At 45.4% G+C, this 12125-nt stretch overlaps 1 protein-coding gene across 13 annotated transcripts in view; it reads right to left on the bottom strand.

Annotated features, from left to right (window-relative positions):
- The window catches only part of KCNAB2 (potassium voltage-gated channel subfamily A regulatory beta subunit 2), a 109226-nt gene that overhangs the window by 72655 nt on the left and 24446 nt on the right, over positions 1-12125 (bottom strand). For 2 of the 13 annotated variants that reach the window (XM_043500064.1, XM_043500059.1), the window contains exon 2: positions 737-821. The exons of 7 other annotated variants lie outside the window; for them this stretch is intronic. The gene's annotated coding sequence lies outside the window, so the exon portion shown is untranslated. Of the gene's footprint in view, positions 1-736; positions 822-7593; positions 7708-9359; positions 9716-12125 lie in introns of those variants that run through there. 4 more of the 13 variants (XM_038377079.2, XM_043500060.1, XM_043500065.1 and 1 more) reach the window with 4 other exon arrangements.

Here is a 12125-nt window from a genome sequence, read left to right as displayed (position 1 = left end):
GGGAGCCACAGCCTCTAAAAATAAAAGACACAGGAAGCTGACCAAAAAAAAAAAAAAAAAGAAAAAAAGGAAGAACAGTGCTCAGTGGCAACCTGAAACACTCCCTGGGCCATGCTGAGTGATCATGCCAAAACAGAATTGATAACCTCAAGTTGACATCCATGCTGAGTGGCTCATATTTTCCCAAACCCATAGAAACATGTTAGGGACTCAGGTTTTTCAGCTTAACAATCACAAACACAAAGCTAACAACTGACACAAGCTCTGGATGCTACAAGAGGGCAGGATGTCGCAGGAGTTTGGAGGAATAAACGACAAATGGAAAAGCTTCATGTACATTTTGTTTCAAGAGAGGAAGGCACCCTCCTACAACTTGGGAGACCTGGGTTCAAGTCCCTGCTCTGCCACAGTGACCAGTGGGCAAGTCACTTCATCTCTCTGTGCCTGAGTTCCTAATTGGTAGAGTGGGGATAATGGCATTGCCCTACCTCCAGGGGATGTTGTGAAGATAAATGCATTGCAGACTGCGAGGTATTCAAACACTGTGGTGATGGGAGCTGGATAGATACCTCAGACAGACAGAATTCCCAGCGCTGCCATTGGAGAGACACAGCAAAGAATGCTTAACTCAGGCTCTGCAGCAACCTCCCAAGCTTGCCTGGAGGACCTAGTACTTGTACCGAGCCACATAAACCAAGCCATACGGTAAATGTGAGCATCAAAGTCACACACTTACCACCTATGACTGACCTCTCTGGGACGGTGAAATGGGTAGAGTGGACGCTGCTGAGTGCTCCTGACAGACATGCCAGGACTTTTCCCTAGGGATAAAAACCAAGACGTGCTGATACAGGAGAGCAGAAATGCCTTTCAGGCCAAGTCCTGTACACCACTGTGATTCCCTGCAGTTTCTGAAGAGGTCAGTAATCTGGTGCAGGCGGATGTGCAGAGGGCTGTGGGTCTCCCTGTGACTTAATGCCAGGCACTGATGTGACTGTTCCTAGCGAGCTGGCACAGACTGCTGACTGCAGTGAGAGATGCAGGATGAGTTTAACTCTACAGGGAACATGAGGTGCCACTGGACAATGCAGTGACAGAAGGGACCTATTTCACAGGAGAGCATCCTGAGGGGGATGCTGCTCATTTGTCCCCAACCCAAACAGTTGCCGTTCATCCCACGTTCCTGTTCCCAAAAGAGAAAGTCAAAGCTGTGCTGGCTCCAACTATTAAGGCAGCTCTGGGAGAAATACCAGATGGACCCAACGCAGAGAGGTTTCGACCCAGCAGGCCTTGGGTAGTGGGGGCAAGACTATTGATGGCCCCTTAGCTATGAAATTCTGGAGGAAGGTGAAATCATGCCTGAAACTTCTGGGTTTAGAACTCTGCACTTCCATTTGAGGACAGCAGAACAACTGTTTTTGTCCACCACGCAAAAATCCCAGTTAACCTCCCCCATGTACAAGGGGTATAAACAACACAAGACTACTGAGATAGGGTGGTATCAGATTGGTGCAGACCCTTCTGCTGGATAACTTCGACAGACCAGACATTCTTGGTCAAGGAGCCTTAGACAAACGTAGAAATAGTAATCCAGCAAAGGACTGTGATGCTGGAATGAACGGCAAGGAATGTCTGGGGACCCTTTAGGAAGAGATCTTCCATTTCTTTGACATTTTAGTTGAGGCAGCAATGTTACTTTGATTTGCACATCAGCAAACGAGAGGTTTACAATTATTATATAATTTGTGGCTGGTTCTTTTCAGCTATGCTCTAGCTACTGTGTAATTTAACAGGTGATGCAGTCTTTGGTTTTCAATGTAATTTTAGTTTCATTGGGATTACCTTTGTTTTTATAACAACCCATTCCCAAACTACTAGTAAATTAAAATTCTTCAGTTAGGCTGGCCGAGAGAGCCCTAGTGAACTATCCAGCTGCCATAACCAAGACAGAAAGCTAGCAAAACAACAGGATGCACCGTTACTTAAAATTTTCTATGAACACCAGCCTTAATATTAAAAAAGGAACTAGCAATTCACTGAAATATCTCTTTGATTTGACTTAGTATCACTATAAGTCAGGAAATGCACCATCATGTCATATTACCAAGCAACCCACAGCCAAGTAACACTACACAGAAATGCCTCTAATTTTCAACACATCACTTCAAAAGAAGCTGCTATTCTGTTGTTATGCTGGGGGTAGGAATAGGTAGAAGGGAATGATTCTGCTTTTCCAATTTAATAGAAACCATGGGGTTTAAAAGCTTGCCTGACATTACACAAGCCAATGCAATTTGTTTCTATCCCAACCAGATTAAACAAAGTTATTTGCTGCACAAAAAGATTAACAAAGGCTCAGCCAAGGTGCAATTTCAAGGAGATTTCTGGGGAGAGCTACAGCGATGTAAAACATAAAGCAAAATCATTGGCAGTGTCTCAGCAAGAGACACTGCTTATAATTAAAAGAGGAGAGAGATGGATGGCCTACTTCCTGTTCCAATTTTTAGCACAAAACCTTGACAATACTCTCTCAGTGTCACTTAGAGAGGGACTTTCAGGCTGGGGAGGAGGGAAACCTCCATTTTATCAGGCCTCAACATAATCCTGATTATCCTTGGACTTCTCTTGTTCCCCACTGCTTTTATCCCACACTGATTCAAATATCCTGATATTTTAAAAGAGGTCTCTCACAGAACACTGACCAGGATGGCAGAAAGAGCATTAGAGCATTGTCACCAGAGGAGAACACAGACTTTGTCATAGGGTGATGGCTCAGACCAGCCACCAGATCCAGCAGCGGGAATGGTGGGTGGGTGGAGAGGAGAAACACTTGCTGCAGAAACTGTATAGTTTGCTCCAATGCAACACTCCCTCCAATTGAATACTGTTGTGAGTGCAAATGAACGCACCAGTTTTCCTCAACCTCCGATAGTTACATAAGTGATTAAAATTCAGTGCGATTTTTGTTATTTTCACAACAAATGCAGTGTGCAACAAGGAGTCTGTAAAGTGCCTTGCTGAGATCAGGTTGGCAAATGAAAAAGGAGCACTGTCAACTTTAAACCGAGTCAGCTGAGTTCAAAGTAGTTTCAGATACTGCCCAGGTCTTTTAGTGCCCTGCCAATTGTTGTGGTTTTATGGCATATCCCTATCTTTAAATGCTTTCTTCTCCCCTGTTTTGTTGAGTGAAAGACCCACATAATGGGCCCAATTCTCTCTCAGAAACACTTGTGTAAATCCAGAGTCATCCCAATGAAGCCAGTGAAGTAATAGGAGACGCACACTTGTATAAATGAGAGAAGAATTTAGCCCACATGACAGGAAATACTACGATACAGGGGAAATGGGGAAACTGACTATACAAAGTGCTGTCGAATGCACAAAGCAAGCAGACTAAAGAAATAAAATTTTTTTCTCTGCTCTCTTTTAGTTTCTGGAATTTTAGTGTTCACGAGAACAACCGGAATAGCATGTGAACTACTGGTCACCTCATCTCAAAATGGCCATGGGGAAAGGGGTTCAGAGAAGGGCAAATGATCATAGAATCATACACTTTAAGGTCAAAAGGGACCATTATGATCATGTAGTCCGACCTCCTGCACAACGCAGGCCATAGAATCTCACCCACCCACTCCTGTAACAAACCCCTAACCTATGTCTGAGCTATTGAAGTCCTCAAATCATGGTTTAAAGACTTTGAGGTGCAGAGAATCCTCCAGCACGTGACCCGTGTCCCACACTCCAGAGGAAAGTGAAAACTCCCCAGGGCCTCTGCCAATCTGCCCGGGAGGAAAATTCCTTCCCGACCCCAAATATGGCGATCAGCTAAACCCTGAGCATGTGGGCAAGACTCACCAGCCAGACACCCAGGACAGAATTCTCTGTAATAATTCAGATCCCACCCCATCTAACATCCCATTACAGGCCATTGGGCCTATCTACCGCTAATGGTTGAAGATCAATTAATTGCCAAAATTAGGCTATCCCATCATATCATCCCTTCCATAAACTTATCAAGCTTAGTTTTGAAGCCAGATAGGTCTTTGGCCCCCCACTGCTCCCCTTGGAAGGCTGTTCCAGAACTTCACTCCTCTGATGGTTAGAAACCTGAGGTAGGCAAGTGTCTCTGGGTCCCCTGATAGAGGGAACATCTCCAGCTCAGTTCACCCTGCTTCTGCATGTCCCATCAGAACCGCATGAAAAGGCAGAAAGAATACTAAGGAGGGAAAAGCCAAAACACCTGACATTTAAAAGAATTTAATCTTTTTACCCAATGTGGTCAAAAACTGAGACATTAGGAACCTCACAGCTGTGGAGCCTGCAGCTGACCTCTGTATTGCAGTAGCTCGGCCGTGACAGCAGAGTGCACTGAAAGTGACACCACAGCTCGGCAGGGACAACTCTGGGGCTTAAGAAAGGACTGAGGGGGAGAGGGAAGCTAGGGGAGAGCAGAGAAAGTTGCTCTCATATAAAAAAACTTGAGAGAAGTTTTAAAACTCAGATCCAGTGTGAAAACTTGACAAAACAGGGTCCTACAGCAGACACTTACAAACACAACACAAGAATTTGGGGAAATAAAGAGAAAAAGAAAATAGCTCTATCAGCTATTCCAGGCAGGACAGTGCATCCTCACATGGTCCTGAGCTTCACTGCCACTCCCACCCCTCCAGCCTTTGCCAATTGCGTTATTATCGAAATGGAGAGTCAATAATACATATCAGGGGAGAAACATCACAGGTTTAAGCATCTTGCCTTGATAGCTTTTCTGAAGTATAACAGGGTTCACGGTGAAGTTTGAAAGCCAGGAACATCTGGCAGCTCAGCTTGGAGAGCTGCTGCCCTGATGCCCTCCGGTGTCCCCTCTACCCTCCTGCCCTGGTGTTCGCTCTGTTCTTTGAGGCTCTGGATTCTAAAAGCAGAATTTGAGGGGCTGCAGTTGTGCTGTCAGGATGCATCTCCCACACCAAGAAAAGCAGAAGCAGAGAGAAAAATTGTCAGTCACCTTTAATGGTGCTCTTCAGCAACAGGTGGTAACAAACCAAAGGACATTTACACAGCCCCTTACAGCCACGGGCCTCCAAGGATCTAACTAGGACAGGTTGCACTATTACACGAATATCTCTTATTTACGGGGAGAGGGAGGGGACTGAGGCATTGGCGGGGGAAGGTACTTTCCCATGAAATACATGCAAACCGTGCCCTAAGGGAAGGGAAAGACTTTGCACAGCACCTGGGTGATTGGATTAACCTGTGCAAACACCTCTGCCCACATACATGCCATTTACAGATTAACATGCAGAAATGACTGGCCGAGAAAATGTAAAATATTTTGTTTGTGAACTGGCATATTTTTATGAGTAGGTTTCCTCCCTTGCTGTACCCTCCTCTCCTCGTATAACTGGCACATTTGCAGCGCTTGAAATCAGTCAGCACCAGGACAAGAGCACTGGCTGCTGACACTCTATGTGAGGCAACAACATATGCTGCAAAGATAACACACACACAAAACCCTTTGCAGTGGCAAAAGCAGTACAGTTTTATTGTAAATTAAGAACCCAAAATCTGGCAGTCTGGGAAATCCTTGCACTAAAGCCTTCTTGTTCTTGCCCACAAGTTAGGATTTTTCTAATTTAGAAACAGCTCTGTCACAATTCAAGTCCTAAGTATTTCAGGAGTCAATGGGTCAACATTAGCTCTTGGTTCATAAAGACTGTTCCAAAAATGGTTAAACTGAAACATAACCCAGAAGATGGGTGGACACTGCAACATATCAGACGTAAATTAAACTAAGTTTAAGAGCTTCTGCCACAGAGCTCTGCAGCTAGGCGTCCTTCCAGATCACCCAAAACAGACCCTCTGGCAGCATCAGCAGCTGTTTTGAAAGACTTTGTGCCTCAATATCCACCTAGGACCTCAGACCCAATCGAGCTGTGCATGTGGTTCGAGATTCGACATGTTCTTGATCATGCACCTATTTGGCTGCAGTGTTCTATGTTACCCATACCTGCATCATACACTTCACAACTACAACATATTCTACGTGGAGTGCCACCTGAAATCTATTCTGAAACTGAAGCGGGTGCAGAACCCAGTGCCCTGCTTGTTACACAGGGACTCTCCGAGTGAGCGTGTGACACCAGTGCTCTGGGCAGGCTTAAAAGGCTGATCTATGAAACTCTCAATGGCCTGGGAGCTGGATCATCTCACTCCTAGAGCCATCATGAGAGGCATTCACACCACAGTCAGAGGGAGCTGCCAACAGGGGGTCTCCCATCAAGACCCCCTGCCTTTGGAATTCGCTCAGACTTGGGCTTGCTCCAAATCCCGGCATTGCAGTGCAGTTCTAGGAGGCGCTGCGCTCAGCGGGCCCGTCTCTTGAGCCTGCCTCACTTCAGGTGGAATTAGTGGCCTTGCTGCACTTTCCAGGAACGCCGGGTAACCTCAGTACCCCAGCCAACCTGCCTCCTACTGACAGAAGCCATTCAACTGCCCAGGGATGCAGGTGACCTATTGCCAAAGGCATTACTTCTGCAAGTCACCGTATTCCCATTCTGTAAAACCCTGAGAGGCTTCCAATATGCCCCGATGCCAAAAAACAAATGCAGCGTGCCTAGAGCCCCCATATATCTCTCCTCCCCCTTCTAGGGGAAGCAGGGTGGGCAGGGAAAGGAAGGGAGAGGAGAAAAGGCTCAGCGCTGGGGGGCAGATCTTCTGCTCTTTGACAGTACAGGCACACATGGGAAATTTGTTCTAAAAGTTCTAACTACTAAATTTGGTAGCTGGAGCCAGAACAGGAACATGGGGAACACCTTGCAGTGGCACCCCTTCTGTAGGATCACTTTGTCCTTTGGTTTGCTGTCCTTTTGGGGGCAGCCAGCTCATTAAATTTCTACACTTGGATAGATATCAAAGAAGACACACACCTGGGGGAGGTGGAGGAAAGACAGCACAAGCAAGCTCCTGCATTTATGGGATTTGGCCTCTGAAAAAGCCATACGTGCACCCTACATTACAAAACACCAAAAGAGCAGGACAGCAAGCCCCTGCTCCAAAAGACAGAATTCACAAGCAGTCAGGTTAAAGTGATTGCACCAGGGAGAAAAGCTGAAGCTTCTATAGTGGGCTTCGATACTGAGGAGGTCTCAGGTTCTTGCTTCTGAAATCCCACAACATACAAGTCACTTATCAGATAGCTACATACAACTTCATATGGATAAGGAGTGAGAACCAGACTACAGAACCCCTTTTAAAAGCTCCCTGTTAGGGGTGGGCCTCACAGGAGCCAGGGATGTGGTATGTGGGGAGACGGTGGTGGGAAATAAACCTATCCACTCCCTGTCTAAGGCAAGTAATCCTAGTGCGGCACGGCACAATGTCCTGCCAGTTTCTACCACTAGGATCTGGAGTTAGTAGGCTGCTACCATGGGCAAGGTGCAGCAATCAAGCCGATGCCTCCATAAACACAGTCCCTGCTGCATGCTATCCACAAACATGGAGAGAAAGAACCAAGCAGCCAACCCATGCTGGCTTAGCAGTGAACAAACACCCCAGACCAAGCACCTACGACAAAAGTATGGGCCCCCACAGCCATACCATGGGCTGGCAGGAGATGCCCTGGTCCAAGAATGGCAGATCTCCTTTTTCCTGATGAGGTACCACTGATGCTGCAGTTGTGACCACCAGAGAAAGAGGAGAGATCGGGGGAAAGAAGAGTTAGGAAGATAAACTAAGAGTAAAGCACGGAGGCTCCACCACAGCAAGAGAAGAGCCTGTACACAGGTGTGCAATGAGGAGGACCCCTTCACACACAGGACACGAATGATTACAGACCATGAACAGCCCATGGTAGGGGGATGAGAGGACAAAGGAAAGCTCCCCCTTGCCTGGGAAGCTCCCTCTCCACCCACAACCCATGCTCTGAATTAATACATCCAGGAGCAGATTTTCATCAGCTGGCCTGCGAATGCAGCATGTAAAGCCCAGCTGAAGCGTGTCACTTCCTTGCTCCAAGTTTCAGCACGGAACTTAGGTTCTTTTTAATAAACCCTCTTTAAAAGCCAGCAGCCAAAAATGAGGCATGCCTCTGAAGTACAAAGCCCTCCGTGGCAGAGCAGTGCTGCACCGTGTGGGGTTAATTCCAAGACGTGGGCTCCAGCAGTCCTACTGTGGAAACACTGCAACTCCTCTTTGAACCCCGCCATGCCCTTGCCCAGCCACTTTATTCCCCAGGCCCCATAGTACATTGCATTGTGCCAAGAGCCAGCACCATTTGCAATGGTGCTTCACAAAGCATTCAACAATACAGCTCCCATATTCAATATAATACAGCCCGTGTTCACATGGTCTACCAGATCTAACAACAAACAGCTCTAGTTATAGCCAAAATGAAGAGGAACATCACCACAAATGCGACTTAAGACAATTAAAGATACTGTTCAATATTTGCATGATATTGCGATGCTAGACATAACAGCCAGTGTTACTATACCTTCCCTCCTCATGCAATGCAGGTTAGCTACACGGAGCTTCATTCCACACACTCCTCCACCCGAACAACCTTCCAACCTCAGCCGTTTCAAGTTCTCTCAACCTCTATCAGACCCCTCACACCCAGGTAGTCATTTGTTTACCATTCTCCCCCTCTATCTAGAGCATTGCTACAGGACTAGGTAAAATCTCTTGCCATGCATTAGCCAGCTTAAAATCTTTATTACACTAGACTCTTGGTTTCTGTGAATTCATGAGCTGCTGTGGAAATGTCTTTACAGTGTGTATGGTAACACCCATTGTTTCATGTTCTCTATGTATATAAATCTCCCCACTGTATTTTCCACTGAATGCATCCGATGAAGTGAGCTGTAGCTCATGAAAGCTTATGCTCAAATAAATTTGTTTATCTCTAAGGTGCCACAAGTACTCTTTCTTTTTGCGAATACAGACTAATACTCTGAATCCTCTATTTAGGCATTTCATTTACAACACAATTGTAGCAACTTGCCACTTTATTATTGTGATTGTTCTAAAGCTTAGGCAACCTTCATTGATTCCTCCACGAATCATTACCAAATCCCATGATCGGATATGACATTTCAAAGAAGGGTTTTTTTATAGTAACATTTAAAAGTGACAGGTATCTGAGCACACAAGCAACACTGCCCATTATGCAACAGAGCACAGACAATTCCTTGATGTGCAGCTGTGGAAATACATGTCACTTTTTTTATTTTTTAATCTCTCAGTTAGGCTCCCTGCTGGAATGCATCTGCAAGAGAAGTACAAATGAAAATGCACAATGATGTTGTATACAAAAAGCCTTTTAGACTTTGCATTGCTTTGAGGTGATCCACGCTTTGACTTACCTTGTCTTACGATCAGAGGACACAAAAATCCAACTCAAATTTTGAACGGATTTTTTCCAGGAATGAAGATGTGCAATTGAAAAAAAAAATCAACTAAAAAACAAACTGATAGAGAAGGAGGTTCTAAAGAACCTAGGAGACAGACAGTGTAAAGTACCAATCCACTGGGACCATGAGCAACCAAGACAGCTGGATACAAATACAGGAGGTATTTTATTTTTACCCCATTCCCTTTCACTCTCTGGGGAAAAAAAAAAAAAAGCCAATTAGTCTAGTCTCACGACCAGGCTGAAATCAATTCAACAGAGCACAAGCAGAAGTAAATAAAACCCCTTGCTATTACTGCAGCAAAAATATCTTATGCTGGTCTCAAATCCTGACTCGGCAAGTTTCACTCTGCCAGCCAATATACACTAACTGTACTGACAAGTGCTTCAGACTATGGATCAGAACACAACATTGCTTCATTTGTCCACTGTTAATGCACCAAGGCTGGGCTGTTTGGCCTGAGAAGGAATTGGTTTTAACTGTGTAAGTGCTGCAACAAAGCAACACGAATGATTCACAAGAATATTGTTCCATTTCTAGATGAGAAACAGGCTGATTTTATATACTGTCTCCACTGTGTTGTCACCCACAGTGCAAAGTAGTTCTAACACTGGGATCTGCAGAGCTGGCAAAGTGGGCGATATGCACCGTACATTTATGATTACCTAATTTAATGCTAAATCACACCAAGTCCAGCAGCCAGGCTAGGACGGTGCCTTGAAAAGGTTTCTCAGCAAACTGGACCTATAGACAAGTGCACAGCACCAGAGGAAGAGAAAGAAAAACACAGACAATTTACTCCCCAGTTCAAAAGCAATTTAGGAGTTTCAGTTTCAATTTCAGGGGTGAAATTATATTATTTGTGGAAATGTTAATAAAGGACAGAACAATTACAGATGCTGCACTTCTGCAGAGCCTTTTAGCCCAGCATCTCAAAGCCATTCACAACCACTAGTTAAATCTCTCATCCTGCACTGGGAGGTTCTAACCCCAATTTTCAGGTGGAGACACAGAGAAGACACACAACTTGCCCAAGGTAAATCCATACACTAGCAAGGTTAGGAATAACCCAGGAGTCTCAGCTCCCCGTCTCTTGCTTCACCCACTAGACCATACTGCATGTATTACAGGGTTCATCCTGTGGCTATCCCACACAAACAAAACTTTTGTCAAGATCACATACTGTTAGTATGCCTACTAAAGGAAATGAAACCAGAAAGGACTGAAGGTAAAAAATCCATTACAATCTACATACCACACAGACTATGCTGACAGCTTGTGCCACACACTCTCAAGGAAACTGCGGAACCACCTGATCAACATCCTCTACAGCAAACAGGGAAAGATTAAGAATGAGCTCTCAAAACTGGATACTCTCATAAAGAACCAACCTTCCACACAAACTTCCTCGTGGCTGGACTTTACAAAAACTAGACAAGCCATTTACAAAACCCACTTTGATTCTCTACAAAAGAAAAAGGACACTAAGCTATCTAAACTACTATATGCCACAAGGGGCCACAACAATGGTTCCCGTAACCCACCCAGCAATATTGTTAATCTATCCAAATATACTCTTAGCCCAGCGGAAGAATCTGTCCTATCTCGGGGCCTCTCCTTTTGCCCCTCCACCCCCACGAACATGATACAGTTCTGTGGTGACCTAGAATCCTATTTTTGATGTCTCAGACTCAAGGAATATTTCCAACACACCTCTGACCAACATATTAACCCACAGAGACCTTCCTGCCAACACTACAAAAAGAAGGATTCTGGGTGGACTCCTCCTGAAGGTCGAAACAGCAGCCTGGATTTCTACATAGAGTGCTTCCACCGACGTGCACGAGCTGAAATTGTGGAAAAGCAGCATCACTTACCCCATAAACTCAGCCATGCAGAACACAGTGCCATCCACAGCCTCAGAAACAACTCTGACATCATAATCAAAAAGGCTGACAAAGGAGGTGCTGTCGTCATCATGAATAGGTCGGAATATGAACAAGAGGCTGCTAGATAGCTCTCCAACACCACTTTCTACAAGCCATTACCCTCTGATCCCACTGAGGGTTACCAAAAGAAACTACAGCATTTGCTCAAGAAACTCCCTGAAAAAGCACAAGAACAAATCCGCACAGACACACCCCTGGAGCCCCGACCTGGGGTATTCTATCTGCTACCCAAGATCCATAAACCTGGAAATCCTGGACGCCCCATCATCTCAGGCATTGGCACCCTGACAGCAGGATTGTCTGGCTATGTAGACTCCCTCCTCAGGCCCTATGCTACCAGCACTCCCAGCTATCTTCGAGACACCACCGATTTCCTGAGGAAACTACAGTCCATTGGTGATCTTCCTAAAAACACCATCCTAGCCACTATGGATGTATCATAGAATCATAGAATATCAGGGTTGGAAGGGACCCCAGAAGGTCATCTAGTCCAACCCCCTGCTCAAAGCAGGACCAAGTCCCAGTTAAATCATCCTAGCCAGGGCTTTGTCAAGCCTGACCTTAAAAACCTCTAAGGAAGGAGATTCTACCACCTCCCTAGGTAACGCATTCCAGTGTTTCACCACCCTCTTAGTGAAAAAGTTTTTCCTAATATCCAATCTAAACCTCCCCCATTGCAACTTGAGACCATTACTCCTCGTTCTGTCATCTGCTACCATTGAGAACAGTCTAGAGCCATCCTCTTTGAAACCCCCTTTCAGGTAGTTGA

Source organism: Dermochelys coriacea, chromosome 18 (assembly GCF_009764565.3).
Source record: "Dermochelys coriacea isolate rDerCor1 chromosome 18, rDerCor1.pri.v4, whole genome shotgun sequence".
NCBI classification, from domain to species: Eukaryota; Metazoa; Chordata; order Testudines; family Dermochelyidae; genus Dermochelys; species Dermochelys coriacea.
This window is presented reverse-complemented; position numbering and strand designations above follow the sequence as displayed.